Source organism: Saccostrea echinata, unplaced genomic scaffold (assembly GCF_033153115.1).
Source record: "Saccostrea echinata isolate AGI-Se365-2 ecotype Australia unplaced genomic scaffold, CSIRO_AGI_Sech_v1 ptg000036l, whole genome shotgun sequence".
NCBI lineage: Eukaryota > Metazoa > Mollusca > Bivalvia > Ostreida > Ostreidae > Saccostrea > Saccostrea echinata.
The window spans coordinates 2,688,011-2,701,621 of NW_026889785.1; the positions used below are offsets into that span (position 1 = coordinate 2,688,011).

The window sequence follows — 13,611 nt, forward strand, 5'->3', positions numbered from 1 at the left end:
CACAGTGTCATAATGGGATCACTCTGGAACTACTGACTAGCCTCCTTTTAATTTCTGCCCGCGCAGTGAATATGGCATGCCCTTCCTGCAAACTCTTTCAGTACCAGTATGTAGATATCTGATTCCAAAAGTGTATCATAAAGAGCTGGACTTGTAATAAAACAACTATCGAACACAACATGATGATGTCGGTACAGATACGACTTTATTAACTACAGGATAACATCATACCCTACACCACAAAGACTGCGAGGGTCACCCTGCTCTACCTATTTATAAAATTAATTAAACAAAAGTATGTATTTTTGGTTTTTTTTTCCCTATGGATGGCCAATTTCAAGGAAAACAAAGTATAAATGAAGGTTGCTGTGGAGGCTACTGCCAGGGTCGTTGGGGGGATTGCTGCCATTGTTGTTGTGGTCTGCGATTTTTTTTTTTTGTCTTTTGTTTTGGTTGAAAGGGTTTGGTCCTCGATAAGGTGCATTGCTCTGGTTATAAAACATTGACAAGGAGTACAATTCTTTTCTGAGGGAATTTCTGAATTCAGAGGCGAATGCTTTTAGAGCAGGTTCTGAGACTGAACTACTCTCAACACAATCCAGTTCGGCTTTTGCTCTTGCTGCTCTCAGTGCTTCGAATGTATTGGTTGTTTGCCAATTATCCGGTTCTTAAAATTATTGAGTCCATTCTCACTAAACTGAACGTTGTAGAGTTCTGGTGAATCATGTACGAAAACCATTTTTCAGCTCTAGCTAGGTACATGTCGGTGGTTTCACTAAATTCCCGTTTAATTCCTGTAACTAAAAATGTGGCCTCACTTGGTGCGAACCTCTCTCTTAGGAAGTTTTTAAACAGTTGCATGTTGGTTTTTTCGGCCGTTGACAATGTGTGAAACCAGGTGACGGCCTGTCCTGTAAAGTAATAACTGACAGCTAATAAAGCCTTTGCATCACTTTCATTTTGGAATTTTTCCCCATTCTCAAAATTTGCCAGCCAAATGTACACATTGTCTTCTCCGTGGAGTTTCTTAAGTTTCACACCTGTAGACATCACGTGACGTTTGCAAACGCGATGATATGTGGGTAATAATAGATAGAGACACCACAGGACCGTAAAGCTAACCTGATATATAAGTGATAGTCACAGTCATGTAGCAGGGGCATATAAATCTCACCATCAAAGACAGAAACTGTTAGGAACTGGCCTACACCTAGTAAACCCACCGAGCTACTCTCTTGTTATTTGTAAATTATCATAGGGATCACATCCAGCACTACGCTGCTAACTATGCAGTTCTGTACGTCTTGGAAAATGTGAAGGAAAAATGGACTTGGACCTCTGTGTACCAGGGGGCATTTGCGAAGGCTAAGATGGCTCTTTGGTCGGCGCCTTGCTTGTCATACCCTGACCCTGAGGGACTGACCTTAGACTGTGTGAGAACCACTATAGCCCTGGGGATATAGTATACAAGTTGGATTCAACAAGTAAAATTTGTCAATCATCCCAACTTAGACCTCCATAGACTGGACCCTCTCTGGTAGTCTCGAGTGTTGTTCCACTTTACACCCTCCTCGGGGATCAGAAAAAAGAGCATGTGTTGCACCATGATCGGTTGAAACTGTGCCAGATCCGAGATATCTCCATGTGGTTACGAAGGCTGCGTCATCAGCATTTCCAGGATAGTACATCTAGCATGATTTCCAATGATCCAGATTTTAGTATGGTACAGCAAACCAAGGACATGGTCAAGATGAGGATCTTACTAAGCCAATAGAATGTCAGGACCACACCGGAACTTTAGATGATAACGAACCCCTTGTGCTAGACAAGACATTGAAGGAATAATAATCCTCCATCCAAGTACAGAAACTTTGTGTGGAGTGTTTATTTTGTACATAGACCTATGTACATACATACCTGTGTTTGTATTTTCTTTTTTCTGTTTTCTTCTGGAATAGCCAGTGGTCCTTCCATTCAGTTTAAAATATGGTTATTTGTATGAGCGATTATATTTGTAGACTGCTAGAATAATGGAAGATCTTTGGGATGTTAATTTTGTCCCTGGCTATGACCCTTCATCTGGGAGCCAGTCAGAAGCATGGTTAACCCTAGATGAGGTAATGTCTGACACTATCATCTCAGGAGATACACAGGATGCGAACAGGGAGGGACAGTCGCCTACAGTAGTACTTGGGGCTTTATGCTTTGCTAGTATTGGTCCACGAGCTGGAGGTACAGCTGCCCTATCTGTGGTACCAAGCTCAATGGACATGTTTTGCGCAGTCATTTGTCATGGTTTTGTGTTGGGACACTTGCATGCTGAGAGTGCCCCTTATTAGAGGGATCAAGCCTTAATTAGTCTGGCAGTCAAGCACACCCTTGCCCACAAGGGTCAACAGAGGTCGTTTGATGACGAGAACCTCCATGAGTGGTGACGGCTCGTTAAAGGGTCCCTTCACTTATTAAGAGAGTGGCTCGGGCTGGACAGCTTGGAGTGTTTGCATCGTCGATCCTTCATGAAAGTGTAGTGGGAGAATTTATTACGCAGGAGACCCAAGTGATTTTCTACGCAACTCACTGTAGTGAACACCAAGTCCTCCAGTTTAAGCTGAAGCCATTGAACCATGTAGCATGTTTCCTGCACTTGCAGTCTGTTGGTACCCTACTGAAGGGCTTGAGTATTTAACAGCAGGAAGTGTTCAGTTAGCACCAACAGCGGCTTTTGGCGAATGGTATGACCATTGATAAACCCTTAACTATTACAGGGAACCCCGTCATGGCCAGAATTGTCGAGTTATTTCCATGAGGGGTGGATTTTGCACATATAATTACTGAGGTTGATAAAATTTGCCAATGGATACCCTTGTCTCTACAAGGAGCTGAAGAGTGTGGTACAACATCCCGACTCATCCGTATACGACCTATCTAGAATAACATTGATCTCCTGGTCTCTATCTTGCCAGACGTCTGCTAGACATAGCCTATCCTATTAGACCTAATCTGGAGGGATTAGTCAGGAAATTCATCAACCATTACGACGATATAAACGAGGCTACACTGACGTTTACATTGACTACATATCACGTTTAAATTATGTGAATTAATCCTTTTCGGGGTTTTGGGCTTTCTGTTTTTTCCTGCATCTCTATTGAAAGAAAGCATTTGCAGAGTGCATAATTTTACTACGAATACTAACCGCATTACAAACTGATCGGCAACGGATAGATTCGTCCTGACCGAATGAATTCACGCCTGGACTTATTTAAATGCAGGTTTTTTGTTTGTATGTTGTTTAACGTCCCTCTCGAGATTTTTCACTCATACGGAGTCGCGGAGTAAGGAGCTGATCCTTACGTCGCGGGTTCGAATCCCACAGTGGGCCGTGGAGACCGGTCCTTCGGATGAGACCGTCTAAACCGAGGTCCCGTGTCGCAGTAGGTGCTGGCACGAAAAAGATCCCTCACTGCTCAATGGCCGTAAGTGCCGAGTATAGAAGAAAATTTGCAGCTCTCCACCTGCAAGTGGTGGCGTCTCCATATGAGTGAAAAATTCTCGAGAGGGACGTTAAACAACAAACAAACAAACAAAACATCATAATGAAATAAAGCATTTTAAGAAAATCACAGACTTCCATAAGTGATAACAAGTGAATGATAACATGATTTTCTTTTATTCAATTACAGAAGAAACAGATATACAGCATATCGTCAGCTTGTTCGTTGGTGTTGGGGCTACACGTGTCACACTTCCCTCTTCTGCTGTTTCAAAGATACACAATTCTTTTAGTTCTGAAGAGAATCAAGGATTCAGAGACCCTGAATGAGTAAGCCACTTCATAAATTTGGATTTAAAAAAAAATCACCTCACTATCAACTTTTACTATCATTTTTCAAGACAAAATTTTAAGTATACATAACATAAATTTTATTAATGAAAACTAAATGTTTAAACACAGGATACAGGAAACAACCTTGCCCCAACACAACACACAAAAGAAAACATATGCACAGTCTCACAATACAAGAGAAAAGCATTTCAAAATAATTGACAAAACACCTGCCTTGTGTAAATATTACAATAAAATTTATAAAAGCATCAGCTACAAAAAAATTTTTGAGTGCCTATGTAAATTTTTCAGGCACCCAGGAATGGGATGTGGACCCTGCTTCTTTGTTCCCTTTTCTTTTTTAATTTTTTTTACCTGTAAATATACAAGTGAATACTAACTATAACACTATTTATACAATTATTTACAAACAGACTATGACAAACTACTACATAACTATTTTTTACAGTTTTATATGTATCAGGGTTAGATTCTCTTTTACAGATGTCTCCTTCCTCCCAAACCGAGACTGGAAATTAAACTCTGCTTCCTCTTTTTCAGGGTGAAGAAAACCACTGCACAGAGGAGGTGGCTGTAACTGATTCAAGCAGAGTGCAGGTGGAAAGCAGGGTGCTGGTGTCTGGGATGCCTCCACATATCGCAGAGTCTCGGTCATCAAAGCAGATGCATACCCTGAAATGCATAGACAATACATAAAACTTGTATAACATTAAGGAATCGATCTCTTGATAAAGCCTGCGTGGCGCAGTGGAAAGAGCGTCTGCCTTATAGTCGCGGAGTAAGGAGTTGATCCGTGCGCCCTGGGTTCGAATCCTACTGTGGGACTTGGAGACCGTTCCTTCGGATGAGACCGTATAAACCAAAGTCCCGTGTCGCAGTAGGTGCTGGCACGAAAACGACCCCTCACTGCTCAATGGCCATGATTGCCGAGTATAGGTCAAAATTTGTAGCCCTCAAACGGCAAGTAGTGGCGTTTCCATATGAGTGAAAAATTCTCGAGGGACGTTAAACAACAAACGAACAAAAATCTTTTGATAAAAACAAGTATCATTTCTCATGTTTTGCTTGGAATTGAATAAAAATTGAATTTAACATATTCTGCTATTTTTAATTTTTTTTTTTTTTTTTTTTTTTTGGTTGTTCAATTTTTAAATGAGGGAGTGCCCCCCCCCCTCCCCAACACAGAATCCCCGACTCTGGGGCCTTGAAATTTACAATTTTTTTTTTCAAAGAAGGTGCCTAAATAAAAGCATTAAATGCAGCTGTTTTATGTGGTGGAACATAAATGTTAGTCATGGTGGATCCTGACAGGGCGACGTGCAACTCTTTCACCTTCAATTTCATGAGGATCATCAATGGCTTGTGTTGGGCTAAATGATTGAAGGGTCTGAGTTTGTATGGCTAACCGTCTCTGCTTTTTATCCACCATGCCAACAATTTCACAATCAAGCGATTTTTAGCTCACCTGAGCCGAAGGCTCAAGTGAGCTTTTCTGATCGAAATTTGTACGTTGTCTGTCGTTGGTGTTGTCGTAAACTTTTCACATTTTCATCTTCTTCTCCAGAACTACTGGGTCGATTTCAATCAAACTTGGCACAAAGTATCCTTGGTTGAAGGGGATTCAAGTTTGTTCAAATGAAGGGCCACGCCCTCCTCCAAGGGGAGATAATTACAAAATAGCAAAACATTAATGGCATTATTGAAAAATCTTCTCCTCATGAACCAATGGGCCAGGAAAGATGAAACTCATGTGAAATTATTGTCAGGTAGTGTCGATTCAAGTTTGTTCAAATGAAGACCCCCGGGGGTAGGGTGGAGCCACAATGGACGATCAAAGTATAACTTAGGTGTATAAAGGAAAAATCTTCAAAAATCTTTTTCTCAAGAACAGCAAAGCAATAATTGGTAATATTTATGTGGAAGTATCCTCAGGCGGTGTGGGTTCAAGTTTGTTCAAATCATGACCTCCAGGGGTAGGGTGGGGCCACATGAAAGTTCAAACTTGAAGAGAAAAATGTAACAGTCAAAAAATTATGTTAGCATTCTAAGTTGTGTAGATTTAACTTTGTTCAAATCATACCCCCACTCATTTTTAGGGGTAGGTTGGGACCACTTATGCATTTAAGCTTTTCAATACTTAACTGATTTTTTTCGTTTTTCCTAGCCACAGTGTTCAGGTGAGCGATGTGGCCCCTGGGCCTCTTGTTTGATGCGTACAATATCAGACCTGTTTACCCATATTGTTTTCTCTCAGTATTTGTTTTCAGATATGTCAGTGAGATTTGGCATTTGTCCGTAATATTCACTTTCCATCGATTTTACATATATTGCAAGAGAACAACTAAATTTTTGATTACCAAAACATGGTTTAACAAGAAAACATTGATGTAACCATCAATTGTCGACCGGGAAATAAATAAAGTAAACAATGGAAATGAGTCTTGATCATCAAACCGCTTCGATATGTGTGAAAAAGGCATGCGTCTAGATGATGGAGACGATAGTCGAGAATATTTTGAAAACTTATAGTCGGATGAAAATCGAATAAAAACGATACCCTTTTAAACTTTATCAATTCCTCAAGTAAATGTTGGCTGCATAAAATATAAATTGAAACCAGACACATGCATCACCTATTTTCAAAAATGTCTTTCACTTTAAGAATATAAAATACGAACTGTTTAAAGTACGTTTTTATGCGATAAGTAAAATTTGATGTTCTAAAAAAGGGGACCTGTTGTTTTTTCGATAGTAAATGATAAGCAACTTTATATATTAAATATGAAAAACATATATATTTTTACAGATTCACTTTATGGAAGTAAATATATTGTGTATCCCGTAATTTATAAAGGGAAAGAACATTCTGATTAACAATCTTTTTAATGTTTAGAAAACCTTTAATTCTAATCCCCATATACCAACACTTAAACTTATATTTATAGAGCAGCCCGGTCCTCAATAACATTATACCTTGCTTTCTTTCGAGGGGTTTCTGTCATTTTTTTTAAACCACCGCGTTTCGGCAACCCGACATCACTGAAGAGTTTGAATCTTTCTCTTTGTTACCGGCCGCCAGGAAGCGGTCGGTTATTTGATATGAAAGTTTTAAGTAGCCGTGCGTTTCTGCGGAGCTAAAACAAATAAAAGTATTTAACATTCTTATAGAATATTAATCAACAGTCTCTAAATGTGTAACAAAAAACGCACAATAATTATAAAATTAAAAAAATGAATAAATAATGGCGTAAATATTTTATCTGATCGAATACTGATTGACGAATTTTGAAGTGCGGAGAATCCTATCAGAACACCTGTTTTGCATTATCTAAAGCAAAGACCAAGATATATATAATCAACATTACTTTCTCAGTTTAAACAGGATTTATTATATTTGTTATAAAATGGCGTAAAATAAACATCTCATATGGGAATTAAAAAAAAAAGTTTTGACTTCTTAAAAGACAAAATACAGGTTGATACGAAATGTTTGCTCCAACAAACGTGGATTAAGCGCGTTTTACAATGTGCCAAGATTTTCCCGCCACATCTCGACACCATAACAAAGAAACTGAAAGAAGAAATGCAGTGGTGGATCTAAAGGGGGTTGTTGGGGTTTCAACTCTCCTTTAGATTTGCTTAAAAGAGAGAGAGAGAGAGAGAGAGAGAGAGAGAGAGGAGTCCCAAATATTTGTTTTGTTTACTATTAAAGTAAAATATTCCGTGAAACGCAAATTATGTATGAGAAAGATTCACTTGTTGAAAATGAAATCCGCACCTGCAATGTCACATGCAATGTTTTATGTCAACAGGTTATATTAACAGATTAATATCAGATATGTTAAAAACAGATCACGCATTTCAGTTTCTTCCTCAGAAAAGAGACAATTGGTTTGCGGCCGATTTTTTTACGCATGCGTCAATATGTTTCTTGTTAGCGATTAAAAAGCGTCAAACTGAGACATATCACAACGAAAACTAACTGCTGAAATCCAAACGACAGATTTCTGTATTTTCATTATAGCAAAACGTGAGACTCGAAATACAGCGAAATCGTAAGAGTAAACAGGTCTGCAATATTCTGGCGCATATTACCCATAATGCATTAGAAGGTTTTAACTTCCAGGTTTAGATTGTGCACTGCCATTACAAATTCTGCATTTGTTCAACATATTACAAGCAGCCGAAATAATCAACAAGTGGTTTCTCTCTTTCTTCACTGTGACATCTTTACTTGCGATGACTGGTCCCAAGTTTTCAATTAATTTCTCTTATGGTAGTATTTACTGCTGTTGATACTTTTTTTTGTCATTTCATATTCTAAGTGTCAAATTCTTGAATTTATAGGACTGATCAATCTCTATCAGAGATAATTGGTCGGTCAGTCCAACGGATGCACTGTCATATGCTATAATGCATTCACGATTCTTTAGTGATTTGCCAGAAATTTTCACGATCCATTATACTATGGCCGAACACTCTCCCAAAGATTGCATCTCATTTACCTTCGTTGGAAAGGAAATCTATATAAAACAAATTCCAATGAATCACAACCTCAAAGTGACAGCGCAGTACTGCAAACACGCTTCCATGAAGGTATAGCCTCGTTCTCACCAACTGAGATATCGAACCTGAATTTCTGTGAAACCCGATCACAATTGAAATGTAGTTTTTAGGTTTCTAGAATAATCATATATAACTATGTCAAAAAATGCGGCCCAGTATAATATAATGCTATTTACATATTCTTCAGGTAAATCAATGCATGTTGTCCTGTTTAATTTTATTTTATGATATGTTTCCTGCAATTAGAAACCATGATTTAAGTAAACATTGAGCCCCCTATTTTCTGGACTATCATACCCCTTTACACATGATTTGAACAAATTTTAATCAACACTATTTAAAAAAGTTTTCAGAAAAATAAGGTTCTAAAGTAGAAGCTTTTCAAAATGACCACACCCTATTTTGGCCTTTTCTTGATTATATCCCCTTGGAAGGGGACACTGCCCTTCATTTGAACAAATTTGAATTCCCTTCACTCCAGGGTACTTTGTGGTAAATTTGATTGAAATGAGTGGTTCTTGAGAAAAGTTGAAAATGTGAAAAGTTTATCCATGACGACGGACGAAAACAGTTGGCAACAGGTCACCTGAGTGACTCAGCCAGTCGCAGTGACTCAGGCAGTCGCAGTGACTCAGGGGACCTACAAAGTCCTCATTTTTAAGTGGAAAAATAGAATTTCTGTGTGTTGGACAAAAAGCCAACCAAATTTGTTCTCACGCCGCAGCTGTTGCCGAGATTTTTTGATTGTATGTTGTTTAACGTCCTGTTTGACTTCACCATATACCGGTGAAGGGCTTCAAATTTTAGACCTTTACTCGGCACTTAGGGTCATCAAGCAGTGAGGGATCTTTATCGTGCCAACGCCAACCGTGACACGGGGCCTAGGTTTTAAAGGTATTATCCGAAGGACTGGCAACTATCACTCCATAGTGCCGAGCGCTTGGAGAAGGAACAGTTGCCACCTATTTTTTTTTATCGACTTCAGCCAGTCGCAGCCGTGATTCGAACACACGACTTCTACAGACTGGGCGTCCGTGACAGTGTTGGTTGCCGAAAAAGAATGTTAGATTTTTATGTTAGTCCAAACAGAATTTTACAAGCCCAAATCAAGAGTAATATCAATTCAACAATTCAACTCAAGCACTCTTTCTAACTCAGTCATGTCAATGTCAGCTGAAGCTCTTTCTAACTCAGTCATGTCAATGTCAGCTGAAGCTCTTTCTAACTCAGTCATGTCAATGTCAGATTCTTCAAAATCTTCATACTCTGATTCTTCCAGTTCTTAATCATCCTAAAAATATAAAAGCAAAGGTTGCCCCATGTTCGTATAAATCTGTAAAAAATATATAAAGCGTAATAAAGGTAAATGATGAATACCTCCCCACCAAAATCTACAAATAGGATGACTATAAATGACTATATCAGTATCAGGAATGAGACCAACATCGCGTTTCTGTATGATCAACATTTTATGCAGAAACCACTTTAATTCATTGAAAGGATTAAACCAATAAAGATTTGAAAAGTTTGCTTTGGTAGGTACTGACAAAAATGAAAATAAAAAAAATCACCTTTTTTCATGTTTCCATGGCAAAGGTAGCCATTTAAAAATTTTATAATGTGGACTGAACAAATAGAGTGTCTAATCATAATTATACCCCCAATCCGAAGGAGAAGGGGATGTACTGTTTTACCTTTGTGTCTGTCTGTGTTTCCGACCGTAACAAATTTTCGTCACAGTTTTCTCAGCAACTGCTCATCGCAGATTCTTGAAATTTTTAGCACACTCTTTGTTTAAGCATATCATATAGTGGGATTCATCTCTGTTGCAATCCGATGTCAACTTCCTGTTTATCCGTGCGTCTATCCGTATCGAATTTTTGTCACAGTTTTCTCAGCAACTACTCATCGCAGATGGATAAAATTGTAGTTCACTCATTGCTTAGGCATGTCGTGTGGTGGTCTGTCTAACAAATTTCCGTCGCAGTTTTCCCAGCAACTACCCATTGCAGATGCTCGATATTTTAGCATATTCCTTCTTTTGGCATATCAAATAGTGGGGTCGTCAACATGAGAGGGTATATTCATATCAGAGCGGGGGTATTACTAGTGAGCATTCGCTCAATGACTTCTTGTTTCTCTCAATTTTCATCACAATTGTCCAAGCCACCTCGGAGAACATTTGCGTATATTAACCTTTTTCCCTTTCTTTTATTCCTAACGCAACTTTTTGCAAAAGATTCCATTTTGTCACATAGAAATAACATTGACAGAATGTCAGGAACAATCCTTAAAAGATTCAAAATATTGCCAGAGTAGTTCGTTTGTTTATATGTCGTCTAACGCCCCTCTCGAGAATTTTTCACTCATATGAAGACGCCAACACTTCCCCGTGGAGGGCTGCAAATTTATAGTTATACTCGGCACTCAGGGCTATTGAGCAGTGAGGGATCTTTTCGTGCCAACCCTACTGCGACATGGCACATTGGTTAATACAGTCTCATCTGAAGGACTGGTCTCCACGTCCCGCAGTAAAAAGTATGAAAAAAAAAATCAAACTTAAGTCTAACACCGCTTTCGCATGCTCATCAGTAGATTTGAAATTATAAACAAATTACATTATGGAATCATTCTCGCGACGTTATGTAGGGAACGTTAAACATAAGTGGTGCATTAAGCGACACGGGTTTTAATCCTAACAAACTGAATGCCTAGAGTTGGCGTCTCGTGTCAAACAGGAAGGAAGAGCTATTTTACTCCTGTAGTAACCCCCTTATTCGTGTTTGTACATTCCAAGATATCATCATTGTAAAAGAGGGGATAAATTGTCAGAGCCCCATGGAGACAACATGCTGTTGGTATCCTTTTATTTAATGCATTTAATAAAATTCTGAAAAAATGGCTGCAATTCTAATGCCTAATACAAAGAATATGATGAATTTCGAAATATATATGCATTTGATTTTAGTCATGGAGGAACGTGGTAACTAATGACACATTATCAAAATAGTTTATTATTTATAACAGAAATTCCCCAGATGTTCGAATCAGTTTGTTGTTATTGTGGAAAAAATGAAGACATGGCAGACAATGATAAGTAATTTAACATCTGACCTGTCTGTATTGGTTGTTTTGCCCTTCGCAGGGAATCGCCTCAAAAGCATAAAAAATAAAATGAAATTCATGTACAAAAAATAAAGTTGAAAAAAAACCGGATTTTTTAAATTTCCTCCTCGTACAGGACTTAATAATTCTGTGGTTCGTAAAACAAAAAAAAAAATAAATAAATTAAAAAAATGCTGGTCTAGATGTTTTCAAAGTAAAAATGTGTTGCATTGCAATTTGAAAACACTTACGTGAAAATGTAAAGTACATTTTGTAATAATTAAAGTGAAACTTATTATTAGTCCCCTACCGGTGAAACCGGAGGAGATTATAGGTTTCCTCTGAGTCTGTCTAGCTGTCCCTCTGTCAGTCTGTCCCGCTTGGTTTTCCGCACTTTTTTCTAGACGCATGCAGATATTGAGCTGATTTTTTGGTATGCGAGTGAATCTTGATGAGTTACAGATCAAGTTTGCATTTCGTCCCGCTTCAATGATTTTTGACGGAATTACGACCTTTTCAATTTTTCAGGGGTTTCTGCGATTTTTTTCTAAACGTTTGCAGATATTGAGCTGATTTTTGGTATGTGACTTTACCTTGAGAAGTTATAGATCAAGTTTGCATTTCGTTCCGCTTCATTGATTTTTGATGATATTATGGCATTTCCAATTTTTAACGGGAACCAGATTACACTTGCCGGTAGGGGACTAGTATTGCTAATGCAATACTCTCAGAATGCTTGCTTTTTAAAATAAACATTTAATAATTTCAGCCCCCTCCCCCGATTCCAAAGTTCTCGATGTATTGCTAGAGAAATTAGATTTGATGCTTGACAATTCAAGTGCTCTATTTTAAGGATTAATAATTTAGGTTATGTTAAGGATGTATGAACTGTAAAAGCTTCATATTTCACCGTAAAAGCAAGGGAATGATATCTTTATCCCCTGTCTTCTATTTAATATGGAAAGGAAAAGTGTCTTAACATGAGTGGATTGTCCCCCGTCTCTCTTTGGATGACTGCTCTTTGCTTGTAAGTTAATGCTGATAAGAAACATGAGCCCAGATTGAAAGTCTTGTCAATTCCTATGATGCTGCCTCCACCAATACAGTTGGCCTTCATGTCTTCATTTGGTCCTTCGTGTACAATATGGTAATAAGTCACTTTTAGTAAAAATCATTTGTATCAAGTCCGAGTTCTGATGTGAGCACAAAACTTGACAGATTTCTTCTGCCACATTCAGGGGTTTCATTGGTGCCTCCTTTTTGGTTTCTCTATATTTTTGTTCCTGCTTTGTTTTGAGTTGCGGTGGTGCTTGAAAAGAGTCGTTTTACTCATCTCAATATCCTCAGTGAGTCCCTTTTCCTTTTCCTTGAGAAGTTCGTACGCCTTTTGTGTATAACAGGATTTGTCTTTATATAGTTTTCTCCTTTTTCTTTTGAATTTCCATGAGGAATGATGGTCTCTTTTGAACTTCCCAACAATAACATAATAAATTTTATCCCAATTGTGGATGGAACTTACTCAAAAAATGAAATCTTTTTCTTGAATATCTTGTGTTTTGTGTAGTAGCTATGAATTTGGACTTTTTTCAGTGAAGAATATAAAAATGTCCTTGATCTTAATGGGAATAAGTAATATGTTCTTCACCAACATGAAAATAAATAATCTTACTCAGTAAAATTTGCCCCCCCCCCCTCTCAGAATCAAATGGTCGCCCCCTTAGAGCAATTCAAAAATATATGCTCTCCCTGTTTCAAGAATTTTGATAATACATTAAACAATGATCAAACTTATAAGATATCCATGATAACTAATCTTATTTTGATCTGGATTTAGACTAACCAACGTTTGATGGAGGTGATGGTAAATATATTAGTAGAGAAATTGTTTTCTTTCTTATGGTTTTCTTTTATTTTTCTTATGTTTTTTTTTTCATATGATTAGAGGAGTTTCCAAAATGAAACCTAATATTTACAATTTTGCTTGATATACCTTTTGCTCAAATCCTTGGAGGGAAACCCTCTCTTTATTTGTTTTTATTGATAAACCGGTCATGGTAACCAAGTGGTAGAGCGCTCGCTTCGTGATTGGGAGG

The 13,611-nt window shown here is 38.0% G+C and overlaps 1 pseudogene; it reads right to left on the minus strand.

Annotated features, from left to right (window-relative positions):
• Positions 1-336: 336 nt before the first annotated feature.
• LOC133199776 (uncharacterized) lies at positions 337-1,050 on the minus strand (annotated as a pseudogene).
• Between the last annotated feature and the right edge of the window lie 12,561 nt (positions 1,051-13,611).